This window comes from Trematomus bernacchii, unplaced genomic scaffold (assembly GCF_902827165.1).
Source record: "Trematomus bernacchii unplaced genomic scaffold, fTreBer1.1, whole genome shotgun sequence".
Lineage (NCBI taxonomy): Eukaryota > Metazoa > Chordata > Actinopteri > Perciformes > Nototheniidae > Trematomus > Trematomus bernacchii.
In genome coordinates, this window is record NW_022988066.1 from 5,881,130 (window position 1) to 5,897,729 (window position 16,600).

The 16,600-nt window shown below is 40.7% G+C and overlaps 1 long non-coding RNA gene across 1 annotated transcript in view; it reads right to left on the minus strand.

Annotated features, from left to right (window-relative positions):
• Window positions 1-15,535, minus strand: part of LOC117474770 — a 57,483-nt gene extending 41,948 nt beyond the window's left edge. Inside the window, exon 1 of the long non-coding RNA XR_004555113.1 lies at window positions 15,240-15,535. This is a non-coding gene — a long non-coding RNA (uncharacterized LOC117474770). The remainder of the gene's footprint in view (window positions 1-15,239) is intronic.
• Between the last annotated feature and the right edge of the window lie 1,065 nt (window positions 15,536-16,600).

Consider the following 16,600-nt stretch of genomic DNA (forward strand, 5'->3'; position numbering starts at 1 on the left):
AAATTAAAGACCTATCTTTTTAATTTGGCTCATCATTTGGGGCAATTGGAATTTGTAGTATCGCTGTTCATGTTTTATTGTTTTATGGTTCAGTGACATAACTTTCTGTTTGTTACCTTGTTTTTAATTATATTCCTAATTTGTTATTGTCATTTTCTGTCATGCACTTTGGGCTGCGTCAAGCATGAAAGGTGCTATATAGATAAAGTGTATTATGATGTTAATTATTAATATCCAACATGGAATGAAAAGAAAATATCTGCTACAGACAAACTAAAACAACAAGGTCACGTTACATATTGATTTTGCCTTCTTTTGCCCTAAGTCCCCCCTTTAGTAACTCTCCAGTATCATTGTGACTGTCCAGTTGAGTTAGTTTTCCATCTGACCCATGATGCCATGACAAGCAACACAGTGGTATCCCACAGAAAAGACAAACAGAAAACAAATGTCCTATTAACATTCAGTGAAGCAGAAGTTTTTTTAATTGTAAATATTTAATTACTGTCATGTTGACTCTTAAGCCGTCTGTTGTCCCAGACAGTGAAAATAGATTAATATTCAGTATGTTGCTATATACGCATCCTGCATCCCTGATGAATTCAAATCCCAAAACACACGGATGCTCATAAAATAATTATGAAATGTGTGAAAATCTCTCAGCCGAAGCATTATGCAACGTCATAAAATATAAACTGTAGATTATATTTTATTTATATTTTTATCTGTAAAGCATTGGACAGAAGACAAAGTTATTTGTTTGGTATTTTCAGTTTCTTATCAGACAGCTACTAGAATCGGTTATTACTTTACTGCTCTTACAGTTACAAACACCTACTTTGCTCAAATATTTGGTTTGAAAGTTTTCTCTATTTTGCATCACCAGAAACACCCTCCTTCCTGTGCTCTCTATTGTAAATTATGTATGATATTTATGTTTTCCTGAGGCACAATAAGGAGAGGATGGTTTTTTGGAGACCATGATAGACTGCACGTGATAAGCCTCTAAAGACATGGCTTGCTTTTGCAATATAAAAAAACAATATGCAACTTAACCCAATGGTAATATTTTTATGAAATACTTGTTGGCTTACAAATATGTAATCCTCCTTTCAGTGTTTAGGATATTTCTAAGCAATTATTTGGTTAAAGCTTATCCTTCATACAGCATCACTGTGAAAAAAACAACTAGACTGTTGGTTGGACCTTCAAAGATCTCAACTTTTCTTCTGATAAATTGCACTGGGGATTTTCTTTTTGACGCATCATCGACCAGTGGTTCCCAACCTTTTTTGTCTCGTGTACCCCCTTTGGTCTCCATTCTAAAAGTACCCCCTCAGTCATCTGTGATGATTCGCCTACATTTTTTCATGTATTAAACCTTTTGAAATGGTATTTTACCCAACTGCTCATTAAATGAAAATCACTTTTATAACTCACCCTTAAAGGTCCCATGTAATGCTTTTCCGGTTATTACCTGTCCCCTTGTGTGTTATGAAGGTTTTTATACATGTAAACGGTCTGCAAAGTCACAAACCCTCAAAGTACACCCTGTAGCGAGTAAAACTCTAACACAGAAAAGACCCGTCGATGCTGCCCCAGAACGCCTCGTTGGAGATTTTTCTTTTTCCATTTTTTTCTTCCTGGGTCGTAGTGACGTAAGGGGCTAAGTGACGTAACGGACCATTCCGTGGACTTCCTCACACACACACACTCACTCAGCCTTGTCTTTTCTCAGCCTGAACTCAGCCTGAGACAGCGAGCAATGGCGAGCCGTCGTAGGCTCTCTGAGGGCCTAAGATATTAAAAAATATATATATTTGAAAACATTACAAAAAAAAAAAACTTTATTTAATTGTATTTAAAATAACATTTCTAAATAAATAAATCCGTCGAATATGCCTGTTCAGTTTCTGTTTGAATGTGAAGGGTTAAATGAAAGAAGCTCCTTTGGCCGTCTCTGCGAGTTACTGTGAAGACAGGAGCTGATTGGTGGTCCTGCTGTAAATTCACAGAGGGCCAGCTACAGTAACTCAACGAGAGAGTAATGTCAAATAACAGTACAATTGACCAATCATATCTTCCCTCTAAATCGGCGGGCTTTATTTTCACGGACTTTATGACAAGTTCCGCCCGCTGTGAAGTTTATGCATGTGTAAAAAGTGGTGCAGTGACGCGTCCTAAAACCCGGAAGTAATAATAATAATAATAATAATCCTTATATTTATTATAGCGCTTTATCAATGACTCAAAGCGCTTTACAGATACACATTACACATACAGATCATACATACATGTAATGGTCTACTGTGGACAATACCCACAGGAGCAAGTTCAGGTGAAGTGTCTTGCCCAAGGACACAACGGCTTTACAGACGCAGCGGCGGCGGGTTTGACCCCCTTGATCTGATAATCATTGCACAGTGCCACACCAGCCATCTTCACACCTCGAAGTCATCGAGGCGCTTTTACAAGTACACATTAATATCATACATGTACTGTGGACAATACCCACAGGAGCAAATTCGGGTGAAGTGTCACCAAGGACACAACGGCCTGACGCAGTGGCGGCGGGAGCGGGTTTCGAACTGGAGTTCCCAAACGCCCCCTTGATCTGATGATCAGACGCACAGACCACTGCGCCACCCGTCCCCAGTAAGCTGCGCTTGGGTTCCCTCGACAAAAAAGCAATGGGATTTCTCCATAGGATTTTGGAAAATAGCTCGAAATAAGGTCTGTGGAAAACGAACCTGTTAGATAAATGCACATTTTGTTCAGCCGGATAATATCCACATGTCTACCCTACTTTTATAATTTTATAATCATAAATCTAATCGATAGATTTATGATCGATAGATTTATGATTAGCATAAGTTCGTTCATGATGGCTCATGTCAGTGATAGTGATGACATTGTTGCGAAATTATTAACCGAGTCATTTTCAAGATTGAGTTGCAATGATAAACTGGAGTGGCAAAGGATCAGCTGCATGACCCTGCCATCAAGTACTTCATCCAAAAGGACAGGAGGATGGACTTTGTGTTTATGATTTGATCATCAAAGGTAGGCCTAAGTCATTTTCAATGTGGGCCGCCGTGCCGACTTAATTCATTTTTAATTGTTATTTGGCTGTGGTGTCATGATAGGTGTTTATATAAATGGTGTTGTTTTGTGTGGTAGAGGGTCGCTGTCATTGATGCGTTTTGCACTCCGGGCCGTTGTTTTGATATTCCGCTGAAGTATACGCTGTGATGTAATAACTCTCATTTTATTTATTTTTTCGAGGGAAGGGGGGGGGTCAGAGGGCCTAGGTATAAAAGTCACGGCTCGCCACTCGTAGCCTGGCTGTGAGTTTGTGTGTGTGCTCAGGCTGAGTTCAGGCTGAGTTTCGCTGTGTCTCGCTGTCTCGCAGACCTCACGCTCACACTGTCCGCTCCCCGCAACGTCCCGCCAACACGGCACCCAGACCCCATGCAGCATTATCATCTGTTTGTCATTACTGGTGTCATTTGCTGGTTGCTAACGCCATTGTAACACATAATCACTGATGTTCTGCTGTAACGGTGGTGGAGTGGGCGAGCTGACCAATCAGAGCACACTGGGCTCATAGGGAGGGGGGGGGAAGGAGCTCCAACAAGCCGTTTAGGACAGAGAGTGAATACACGTACTGATACAGAGATGCTGTATGAGAAGCCAATGTGATTTTGGAGCATTGAACAATGTAAATCTATTCTAGTAGACCTCAACAATGGAATCATGATCAGTAGAAATGGCCATGTCATGGGACCTTTAATACAAATGCATTTAAACTTGAAATGAACACTTATTGTGAGTGAAAATATAATATTAAGACTCACTTCTAGATCTTTCAACATATTTTAATAAGTCAGGGCTCACCAACCATTTTGAGACTGAGAGCTACCTGAAGGATAACGAGAAATATGGAGGGCTACTTGTTTGATATAATCTTTCTGAAAAATATGCATTTGCAGTTGAATATTATGCATTCAACAGGCTACATATAAGATATGAACTTTTTACTTATTACTGGTGTTTTTTCAATACAACTGGAATATCATTTGGTCTTTGACTCTAAATCTGCAAAATAGGCTACACTGGTTGTAACATAATGACAAGTTGAAATCAAGATGTGCCTGCCTGCTAGGGAACTGGAATAAAGGGAAAAGGATAAAAAAAAAATTAAATAATTTGTTGATTCCAACGACAGCCAGTGTTGAGACAGAAATGTTGAGGTCAGTGGTGTTGCAAAAATGACGTGCTCTATACAGTAATACATTTTGTCAAACCAATACTGCAGCCAACTATGATGCGGACACAGATGCCAGGCAAACATTTCCAAACGCTTTCTTATTGCAAAGCTCGCTGACGTCCAAATTGCTGATCATCTCAGAATTGATGACTCAAACGTTTTTCGGTGCTCATCCTGGTTCACTCAAATGGCAAAATCTGTGTGCATCATTTACCGTCGACAAAGCAAGGGTAAGCTATTTTTAATCTAGAGCAGGGAACCTTTTTCCTCTCAAGGGCCATTTCAACATCCTCCGAGGGCCGTACAAATGATTGACCTCCGCTTAAAAAAACTAAAATCACAGCCCATTCATTTCGCCTTTCTTTCATGCTGTGCAAAGAAAAAGCAACCTCTTAATCCAGATATCTCACCATGACTCGCGTATGCACGTGCACGGTTGTGGCATGACCACCAAAACAGAAAGATATGGACACAATATGTATGCAAATGTATTTAGTTTCCTATCTATGTGGACATGATTTAAGTGGGGGGGGGACCTAACCTCCTCTAGGGGGGTCCGGGGGCATGCTCCCCGGGAAGATATATTTTTTTTAAAGTTAAAAGCATCAATCTGGTGCACTTTGAGAGCAACATTAGGAGATCTATGGATTAGGGCTGTCAGTCGATTAAAATATTTAATCGCGATTAATCGCATGATTGTCCATAGTTAATCGCGATTAATCGCAAATTAATCGCACATTTTTTATCTGTTCTAAATGTACCTTAGAGGGATATTTTTCAAGTTTGTAATACTCTTATAAACATATGAGTGGACAAATATTTATATGTTTGTTTATTATCATTTGAACAATGACAAATATTCTCATGAATATTAAACACAACAACCTCTGAACATTACAAATATTCGCCTCAATTCAACCTGGAACCTCTCTCATACAATACGTGTGTGTGTGTGCGTGTGCGTGTGCGTGTGCGTGTGCGTGTGCGTGTGCGTGTGCGTGTGCGTGTGCGTGTGCGTGTGCGTGTGAGAGAATGTGGAGATATTGTGATGGATTGTTGGAGCTATGTGCAGCTCAAGGCATATACCCTCCCGGTCCTCCCGATGGCCAGTCCGGGCCTGCCGGTGAGCGTGGAAGTGTGGTCTGCCACAAGCGGGCGGCAGGAGCGGGGCTGTCAGCATCAGCTTGTAGATGGTATTTTAAACTCGATGCGCTCTGAAACTACGGGGCGGCAGAGGACAAAAAATACACATGCGTTAATCGCGTTAAAATAATTAGTGGCGTTGATTTTTTTTTGCGTTAACGCACAGCCCTACTATGGATACATCTCTCAACACCCATATGAAACAGAACTGTAAGCAGATTTTATTTTTCTTTATGAATATTTTACAAATCACTGTCACATTGTTTATTAATAACAACTTTTTTTTACTGTCATATAGTGTTTTATACCCGTTTACTTTATTCTCTCATTTTTGTATAACTATAATGACCATATAAAGATGTGCCTTTACCTCACTGGTTGTAGAAAAAAGCTTCTTATATTCGTTAGCATAGTTAGCTAACCAGATGCTGATAACAACAAAGTTATTGACTGTATGATCAGTATGACAGATGAGCAGATCGCCACTGGGCTTACAACTAAAGACACAGCCACGCAAAAACTGCGGCATGTGTACGGCTCCTTATGGGTACTGCATTTTTTGGAAGTGCCGGAGCGACGTTCCGGTGCTCTCCGTCAGAACTGCACCCCTGTCAGACAAGACATATACCACGTGATGACACGTTAGGCTCGTGTTGTGTTCATGGACCCTGACCTTGTCCAGGAAAAACAGGCACTCGCTTGTTTAATTTGTTTGCGGTCTAGATTTCTTAAATTTTTTTCTTTTTTGCGTGTGTTTATAAATTACCTCGAGGGCCGTACCAAATGGTCTCGCGGGCCGTATATGGCCCGGGGGCCGGAGGTTCCCCACCCCTGATCTAGAATAATGGAAGAATGAAAACCATAGTGTCCCAGAAGAGGGGTAATGTTGGCTTAAAATGTAATGGACAATGTCAATTGATGGATGGAAAAATGTCCAAGCCAAAGGGTCTTTAAAGGAAACCTATCATGCTATATTTAAATGATATATTGTAGGGCCATACCTATATAAGGTATATTTATACGTTTCTGTTTTCAAAATACCAAACAGATCATGCATTTTAGCCATGCCTCATTTCGCTCTATGTGCTGTTTGCTGTCTACGGGTCTGATTTTGCTGACCACGCCCCCCTGCAGTAGAGGGGAGACGTGCTCTGATCAGCTGCTGGGCTGTCAGAAGAGGGGGAGAAAAAGAGATCTCCGTGTTTTATTATATAGAGTCGTTATTCATTTGTTTTAAAGCTCCATAAATAACAAAGAAGACCTTTGACCAGCACTTTTCAAATTTTTTCCGGAAGATTTAAACTTTAACGGACATCTTGACCGGCGAAAGTAACTGAAACTCTGCCGCACGGTCCCCTCGTTCCTTGGAAGAGGCGGAGAGGTGGGTGTTTGTCATCTGCTGGTGGACTAACCGGAGAGAATTACAGTGCTTGCCTCGACGGGGAGGGATTGCATTGCAGCGGGAGCAAACGCTTGCCTCGGGGAGGGAGAAAGAAAGCCACAGCGGAGAATAAACAGAAGGGTAACCATGGTAACCAGGTCTTCTTCGCTGCTTTAGTGGCAGACTACAGCGCCACTTACAGGCCTGGCATATGTACTACAGCGTCTCCAGCGTTTTCGAACGGTAATGGCCGTGGCTGTCTCCTCCTGATTGGTGGAGTTGGCCCAATAGCCGTAGCGCCACCGTCCTGACGTCAGGACAGTGTTCAAATCTGGATCAGTTTTTATCAGATCCGTTGCAGCCCCTTTTTTAGAGATTTGGGTATGGAGGAAAATAGAGAGGGTTGTGTTTTCTGACACTTGGTGAGTTCCCTGGGGACACATATTCATGTATAAAAGACGTACAAAAGTGCATTTTGCATGATAGGTCCCCTTTAAGGAATTAAATAATGCACTAAGAAGAGAGTGTAACCGCAGGCAACACTTTCGTTTATAATTACTATAGGTAGGAAGCACACATTTTAATTATGGAGGAAGTGATTAAATCATCAGACAGAAGTGTAAAGGATATAAATAGGAGATGGTGTTGGAAAGAATTTGGATAATTTGACTGTTGATCTCATCTTCAACAAGCACTCTCCCTCTCTCTCATATACACACACACAAACAAATGCACGATGAAAAGTTGTCATTATAAATCGGTCCATGGTGAGTAATCAAGTGAGATTTATACCACACTAATACAGGCCAAGAGGATATGAGTGTGTGTTGTGTTGAACAGTATTCTAGAGGGGATCAGTGACACACACACACACAAGTGTATGTAGCGTGAGAAAGGCGCTGCAGGGTCCCAGTGTTTTGGAGGACACTCAGTGCACAGATCAGATCTCAGGAGAGTTGTCTCAGTAAACTCAGTAATTGAGCGGGATTTAGGCTATAGTGTCGGACAGAGGCCACCAGAACAACATGAGGATGAAAAGTGTTGAGGGTTTTGTTTTAAGTAACAGTAAATTCATGCCTGTGCATTTCATACCAATGGGCAGAGATTTACCATTCAAATGTGCTAGTTTCAGCCATCTTTGACATTTCTATTTAACATTCTTGAATTCCACATGATGTGAGGACAAACCAGCAATAACAATGCATGAATCACATATATTCAGTACCACTGCCGCTTTGCCCACAAACAAGGTAACTGGGAGTTACTCAGTTGCCTTATAAACTAATTTTGGTGAAATAAAAAAACATTCTTCTCAGAATTTACTGCTTACAGTACGTTTCTACAGTATCATAATTCTCTTGTTTCATTTCATTATTATTATAATTTGTTGTATTATTGTATTACACGTTCGAAATAAATCAAATAAAATTTGTCTTTGAAGAGGCGCTTGATTACTCAAAAACAAAAACAACTGTTAGTGTGTTTATGCGCCTGGCTGCCAAAGATAAACATGCAGTTTGACCGAGAGATATTTCAGTGCAGAATCAATTTGTATTTATTTAGAAGACGGGCACAATTTCCTTAACACAGACACGGAATGACCTCTGGAGTCCAGCATTTCTTTGAGTTCCTCTGACCCTTCCTCTGAAAGTGGAAAGGACATAAATTAGGCTTAATTGTTAGATTCTGACACGACAGATTCTAACAAGTGGTAACCTACAGAATAGGCCGACATAATAACTGACTAAAACACCTCATGCAATATTACAAAACATGTCAAAATGATGAGACTGTCTGATAAACAGTAAACAGGCAGTCAGCACAGTTAAGATTATTTACAATGAATTAAAATAGTAATACAATGACTATTAAAGAAGCATTTCCATGCTTTTGTCATCCTTTGAAGTTTACTTTTGAAATGTAGTAGGTTACAGATTACTAATTACCCTGTTAAAAATGTAATAAGTAATGCAACTGACTATGTAACTACTTGTATTGATATTCTAATATTAATTATGGTTCTTTTATGTTTTTTGGGAGTCACTTTGGATAAAAGCCTCTGCTAAATAACATAACCATAACATACGGTTTCATTAAACAAATAAACAAAAAGGCTAACAGTTGGTTTTGCAGCGAGTCATCATAGGCTAACAGATGACTGTTTCCCTGTAAGACTCACATTTAGCACGTGTTGCTTGTATTGCTGTCCAATTCAATACACCAGAATAGTTGTTAACTTTAAACAAACAACACGATTTACATTACTCACACTCTTACTGTAATTAGTGATTAAATCAACAATTAATGTAGGACACCTAGTTAGGCTTGCCAAAATCACGCTACAGTTTCATTAAACAAATAATCAAATATGCTAACAGTTTTTTTTGCCGGAAGCTATAGCTAACGAATAATTGTTTTTAGCGCCTTTAATACGGTTAGAAGCTATCATAAGCTAACAGATGATTGTTTGTATTGCCTTAAGACTATCATAGTTAACGTTAGAGATGTCCCGATCCGATCACGTGATCGGGGATCGGAGCCGATCACGTGATTTTCAAAAGATCGGAATCGGGAGAAATTTTTTTTTTTTTTTTTTTATATAAAATATTTTTTATTATTTTATTTAATGTTACAAAACAAAAATGACCATGTTCACGTCTTAAAGTCATCCTGAGGCCTTAGTTTTGGTTTAAAATTACACAACATCATATGTGTTGCTTCTTTTGGGCTTGCTTTCATAGACCTGGTTGCTTATTTCTCTCAAATCTGGCAACAGAGTGGGCAGGGCGCAGTGTCTAATAGTAGCAGTAAGCTAACAAGAGGCTACGTTCAGCTGGTGACTCGGGAGTCGGGACAGAGAAAATGTCAGGAGTTTGGAAGTATTATAAAATTGAAAGCGAATGCAGTGTAACAGCCAGATGCAATGTTTGCAAGGCGGAGGTTCCGCGTGGTGAAAAGAACAGAGCTACGTTCAACACGACCAATCTAATACGCCACCTGAGAAACAAACACCAACAACAACACGACGAGTACACAGCGGCCACTCAGGTAACGGCACTGAAACAACCGACACTTTCAGAGACTTTTAAAAGGAAAGAGAAACTGCCCCAGAACAGTGAAAAGGCCAACAAAATAACAGCCAAGATAGCTGAATTCATCGCGGTGGATGACCAGCCGTTATCTGTTACCTTTTTTTTCTCTTAATGCATTGCATAAAGATCGGATCGGGAAAAATCGGTATCGGCAGATTGTCAAAATCAAATGATCGGAATCGGATCGGGAGCAAAAAAAGGTGATCGGGACATCCCTAGTTAACGTTAGCTAATCACACTTCATTTCAAGACACCGGAATTGTTATTAATGTTAAACAAATACAACTTTAAAAGCACTTCACATTACTCACACTCTGATTGTCGTTCATATTCATGTCTCCTACTCGCTAGGTGGCAGTGTCACGAAAAGCTAGGGTCCTAGGAGTGCGGTCCGAGGAGTGCGGTCCGAGGACTGCGGTCCTGAAACTGCAGTCTCCGGGGCTGCAGCTACATGCTACTCCTTCCATCTCGTGCACAAACTTATCTCGTGCCCTCACTGGTCATGTGCGCGTTCGTGTGTGTTGGAGGAGGGGCTCTGTAAGGAAGTCTGAAGGAAACAAGCCCCCAGGAAGTGCGCCGGACTCTGAGGAAAATATTTGTTGTGTCCAAACGGCGGTACTACAATTTCCGTATCAGTCTGTGGCGTCCCTGGGCCCAGAAAGACTTTTTCCCATTGACTAACATTGGGAAAGAGACATCTGTAAATCAGCGGATAATGTTTTTTAAACTAAATAAACTACCCAGTATGAACTATTTTATAGCCCTTATTATAATCATTAGGTCCTTAACCTGTTCCACTCTGAGCCTGTTTTTCAGGTCTCAGGCTCGAAAATGACATTCCCAGAACAAATGACCATATCTTCCCTTCTAAAAGGGTTAAATTAATAATCTTTTCTCAAAGTAATGATAAACCTGTGAGTTGGATGTAGAAGTGTCAGAATCAATATAAATGTTTTTTATTTTAAAGAAAATTCAGATTTTACATAGTAAAAAACTGTAAATTATAGTGTCCGTCCAAAAATTATTTTTTACAGATAGTGAAAACTACCCTTGGATGATGGGTTAGTAGACTAAAAGCTTTAGGAATCCAAAGTACAACATATAATAAGTACCCTGTATCAAGATTGATGCAAAACAAGTGAAATTTGACCTTTTTAGAGAGATTTAGCCAAAAACTGGGCCATCTGGGGTCATTTGGGTGGATTTGACCTATCCTCTGGCCCCCCTTGCTCGATCTGGTTGGTTGACATACCCTTGTGACCGTTAGAGCCAATAGAATCGAAGGAGGAGACTCACATAGACACACATTGTAAAGAAAAAATGTTGCCGCTTCGCGTGTGGAAAGCGAAACTAAACTGGAGGAATGTCTCCTTCTGGAGTTTGGAAACTAAAACGCAGTTGTATTGCTTATGGATTATCAGAAATAATTTCAAAGAAGGCACAGACACATAGGATGAACCTATGGATTAACTGCAGCATCGTTTTTTTATCGTTTAATGCCATTGAAGACCACTTTTGACCAAGGTAAGCCATATTTACATGTTTAGCTTCTTGGCTCCACATGTGATGATGTACGCTTTCGTTGATAGCGTCGCGAATGTTTATCACTGAGTGTTGAGGTGGGCACCGTTAGATTCAGTGTCTCCAGGACACCAAAAGATAGTGTTTGGTTGTGCATCTAGGATAAGTAATAAGGGAGTTCTGAGTGAGTTTATGTGCCTTTGTAGGTTACGTTTTTTCGTCGAGGCTAATTCAGAGGCTGAGTGCTAGCATTGTGGGGTTTTTTTGAAAAAAAAAATTAAAAAGATCAGTTAGCTGAGTTTCTTCCCGTTACATGGATATAACACATTCATAGTTTTATTCAATATTAAGATTCCTTAGACGTTGTTTCCTGCAAATGACGCGTTTATCCGCCCGGTACCGGGGGGAAGGCGTGAAACAGGTTAAAGTTGTAAAATGCCCTAAAAGCCGAATCTAGATTTATTTTCTCTCTCCATTCATTCTAGTGAGCCGAGAGTGGGAGCTCGGGGGGCGGGGCTTAAGGGGCGCATGCTCTGTGAGCGCACATACGGGTTCTTCTCAAGCCCCCAGGAATTGCGCCAGACTCTGAGGAAAATATTCGTTGTGGCCAAACGGCAGTACTACACTTCCGTATCAGTCGCTAGGCCCGGAAATACTTTTTCCCATTGACTAACATTGGGAAAGAGACGTCTGTAAATTGTTAGATAATTGTTTTTAAACTAAATAAACTACCCAGTATGAACATTTGTATAGCCCTTATTAAAAACATCCGGTCTTGAAGTTGTAAAATGTGCTAATAACGTTATTCTGAGAGTTATTTTCCTCTGCATTATGAACGCGGATCTAACCCACGGGACCGCGCTGCCCGGCACGTTCATGTGATGTGTTCAGTACTACATGAGTTTTACCTTTACCCATGGATGCACAATAAGAATGGATTATATGATTATATGAATACTTTCGTGACGTTTCGCTCTCTCAAAAGTTGGGCCATTTTGTCTTCATGCGCCAATGAGCAACTCTCATAGGAATGAACGAGGCCCCGCCTCCCACGCTGTGTCCAGTTCTTATTATACATCCATGGTCCTTCTGCTCTGACAGCCAGGCCAGGCATGACGGGTAATCTGTGACATTTCGCTCTCTCAAAAGTTGGGCCATTTTGTCCTCATGCGCCAATGAGCAGATCTCATAGGAAAGAACGAGACCCCGCCTCCGACGCTGTATCCAGTTCTCATTATACATCCATGGAAGGAAGGGGCAGATTTTTTTCGGCTGCGTACTTTCAAATTCTAGCGCACTCGAGCTGGTTTCTCCATTCTTACTTACCCTACCTTTAAAGTATCCTACTGTTCGACTTCCTCAATGAAATGTTACAAATAAATGTCATCAACAAGTCAGCTTAGTGGAACATCATGTCTAAACCACATAACATAAACATAAATTCATCTTCATTTGACATTTTGCAGCCTGTGCACAAATCATACATAACCGGTTATCAATGTAACTGCCAAACTCTTTACTGCCTAACTAGACCAACCAGCAAAAAAATCCAAACTATTACACAAAAACAAAGAAAAATAAATCACTATGAGCTAGCACACTGCGGCAGGTGCAAAAAAGGTTTTTTCACATTCATGTAAAGACATATCCAACATGATCATAAAAAGATTTAGAAAAGGCCGACCACACATGAAGGCCCTAAAGTATATTAAACAGACCGCAGCAAACATATTAGTAATTAAAAGGAATTACGTTTTGACCACTGGCAGAGTTGGGAAAAGTACTCAGATCTACCAGAGTGTAGGAATACTCTGTTACAAGTAAAAGTCCTGCACTCAAAATGTTACTCAAGTAAAAGTAGAAAGGTATTGGCATCAAAATATACTTAAAGTGGACCAATCATGCTATATTTAAATGATATATTGTAGGGCCATACCTATATAAGGTATATTTATACGTTTCTGTTTTCAAAATACCAAACAGATCATGCATTTTAGCCATGCCTCATTTCGCTCTATGTGCTGTTTGCTGTCTACGGGTCTGATTCTGCTGACCACGCCCCCCTGCAGGAGAGGGGAGACGTGCTCTGATCAGCTGCTGGGCTGTCAGAAGAGGGGGAGAAAAAGAGATCTCCATCCTCCGTGTTTTATTATATAGAGTCGTTATTCATTTGTTTTAAAGCTCAATAAATAACAAAGAAGACCTTTGACCGGCACTTTTCTAATTTTGTCCGGAAGATTTAAACTTTAACGGACATCTTGACCGGCGAAACAAACTGAAACTGAAACTCTGCCGCACGGTCCCCGCGTTCCTTGGAAGAGGCGGAGAGGTGGGTGTTTGTCATCTGCTGGTGGACTAACCGGAGAGAATTACAGTGCTTGCCTCGACGGGGAGGGATTGCATTGCAGCGGGAGCAAACGCTTGCCTCGGGGAGGGAGAAAAAAAGCCACAGCGGAGAATAAACAGAAGGGTAACCATGGTAACTATGGGCGGGAAGTCTTCTTCGCTGCTTTTGTGACAGACTACAGCGCCACTTACAGGCCTGGCATATGTACTACAGCGTCTCCAGCGCTTTCGAACGGCAATGGCCGTGGCTGTCTCCTCCTGATTGGTGGAGTTGGCCCAATAGCCGTAGCGCCACCGTCCTGACGTCAGGACAGTGTTCAAATCTGGATCAGTTTTTATCAGATCCGTTGCAGCCCCTTTTTTAGAGATTTGGGTATGGAGGAAAATAGAGAGGGTTGTGTTTTCTGACACTTGGTGAGTTCCCTGGAACCCCGGGGACACATATTCATGTATAAAAGACGTACAAAAGTGCATTTTGCATGATAGGTCTCCTTTAAAGTAACAAAAGTAAAAGTACTCATTATGCAGATTGGTCCATTTAAGAATAATATATATTATATGTTTTGATTATAATTATTGATGCATTAAAGTATTATCAAAGCTGGTAAAGGTGCAGCTAGTTTTTATGAATTTGTATACTGCAGGGTAGCTTGTGAATTTACTCAGTTACAGGTGTAACTAAAGTCTGATTTAAAGGGGACCTATCATGCAAAATGCACTTTTGTACGTGTTTTATACATGAATATGTGTCCCCGGTGTTCCAGGGAACTCACCAAGTGTCAGAAAACACAACCCTCTCTATTTTCCTCCATACCCAAATCTCTAAAAAAGGGGCTGCAACGGATCTGATAAAAACTGATCCAGATTTGAACACTGTCCTGACGTCAGGACGGTGGCGCTACGGCTATTGGGCCAACTCCACCAATCAGGAGGAGACAGCCACGGCCATTGCCGTTCGAAAGCACTGGAGACGATGTAGTACATATGCCAGGCCTGTAGATGGTGCTGTTCTCACTGAATCTGCCCTTGCCAAAACAGAGCTAAAAAATGTCAAATTGAGCAAAATGAGGCATGGCTAAAATGCATGATCTGTTTGGTATTTTGGAAAAAAAAAAAGTATAAATATGCCTTATATAGGTATGGTCCTACACTATATTATTCAAATATAGCATGATAGGTCCACTTTAAGGGTTCATTTTATTTCACATCATAAATCCAAATCTGCAAAGTAACTGGAGCAAAAGTACACAATGTACCTCTGAATTGTAGTGGGGTAGAAGTACAAAGTAGAAGAAATGGAAATACTAAAGTAAAGGTCTCAAAATGGTACTTATTTCTTTACTTGAGTAAGTGTACTTAATTACTTTCCACCTCTGCATACAGTTGATGCTGTTTGCACACTGTAACACATACAACGCTAAGTTTCTAGGCAACAAAGCTGTTGTAAACATCCTCTTCTGTACAGTTTGTTGTGTGTTGAACTCACCGTTTAAACTTCATTCTGCGAGCTCTGTGCACCGCGAAGTCCTCTAGTATTCAACCGTTCTGCTCGTTCATTCTCAAAGAATAACATCAGTCCATTTAGACGTTCTGTCCCACGTCCATGCGTCAAAGTCTCAAACATTTTGAAGTAAACGAGGCTCTGCAGTCACTGGGGAAACGGGTTCAAATCCGAAACGGCAGAAAGTCCTCACACACCTAACTGAAGGTAGAAGCACATGTCACCTGAAGCATCATCCACCGTTAGCATTAAGGACTCCAGCTGCACCCAGGATGCACCTGTTGTTTCATTGTGGGTGCGTTTGATTTGGGTCACATTGCGTCCTCTGCGGGGGGTGATATGGCCTTTATGTTCATCTCTCATCATGTTTTTTGCATGTGACTTTGTTCTTATACTCTATAACTTATGGAGAAGTAGTAGTTTACGATTTATTATTGCATGTATGAAAAAATACTTGAGTAAGCCTACAGTAAAATATCCTGGTTTATAAAAAGAAACTAAAATATAGCACACAAAAAAGCAACTTGATTTCAGTAATTCGAGTTGATGTAATCCAATTACCTCCACACCTGCCTGGTCCACCAGCTCACCTCTTTGACAGATGAGCATTCCAGCCTAAGGTTGTGCCTGCAGGCCGCCTGTGTGTCATGACCCCTGCCCTCTTTTTAACTATGATCCATCTCACTTGTTGCCTGAACTGTCTGCAAAACCTTAGGCTATCTGCCTTGTTATCGCCCCCCCTCCAACATAATTAATATCTCAGTAAACACAAAAAACATATGAGGTTTCAAATAGCACTAATCCAGTGTACATTGTACCTAAACCCCAACTCAGAGGAGATATAGGAAACATTTTTCCCTTACATTATTTGTTTTCTATGTTGAGCTGTTCCCCCAGGCTTTGGAACTGTAACCTTTTCATGTTGCACATCAATGCTAAGTGTCTGCCTCTGTGTCTGCCGTGAAACAGGTACCTCTTGCAGAAGATGACAAATGAAAACTGCAACTCAACATTTGGGAATGAGGAACCAGATAAAGGATTGGTTGGACTAAATCCTGACTTCAGAAGCATTTGGGAAATCATGTCCAGACAGGAGGAACAGTGGCAAACAGATTATGTGTAGAATACTGAGTTATAGGAGTGATGGAAAAGGTTTGCATCCAATAGTATCCACACTTCCTGCTGCTAGTTTGAGCACTGCTGGTTGTTATTTTCACACATTGTGTAAGAATGTATTGAACTTATGTTAAATGTTAACTCCTAAGTGGTGTATATTTACATATAATATCTTTTATTTTTGGGCGAACAATAAATGATGGATTCAAATAAATGCTGTCAGATGTGAT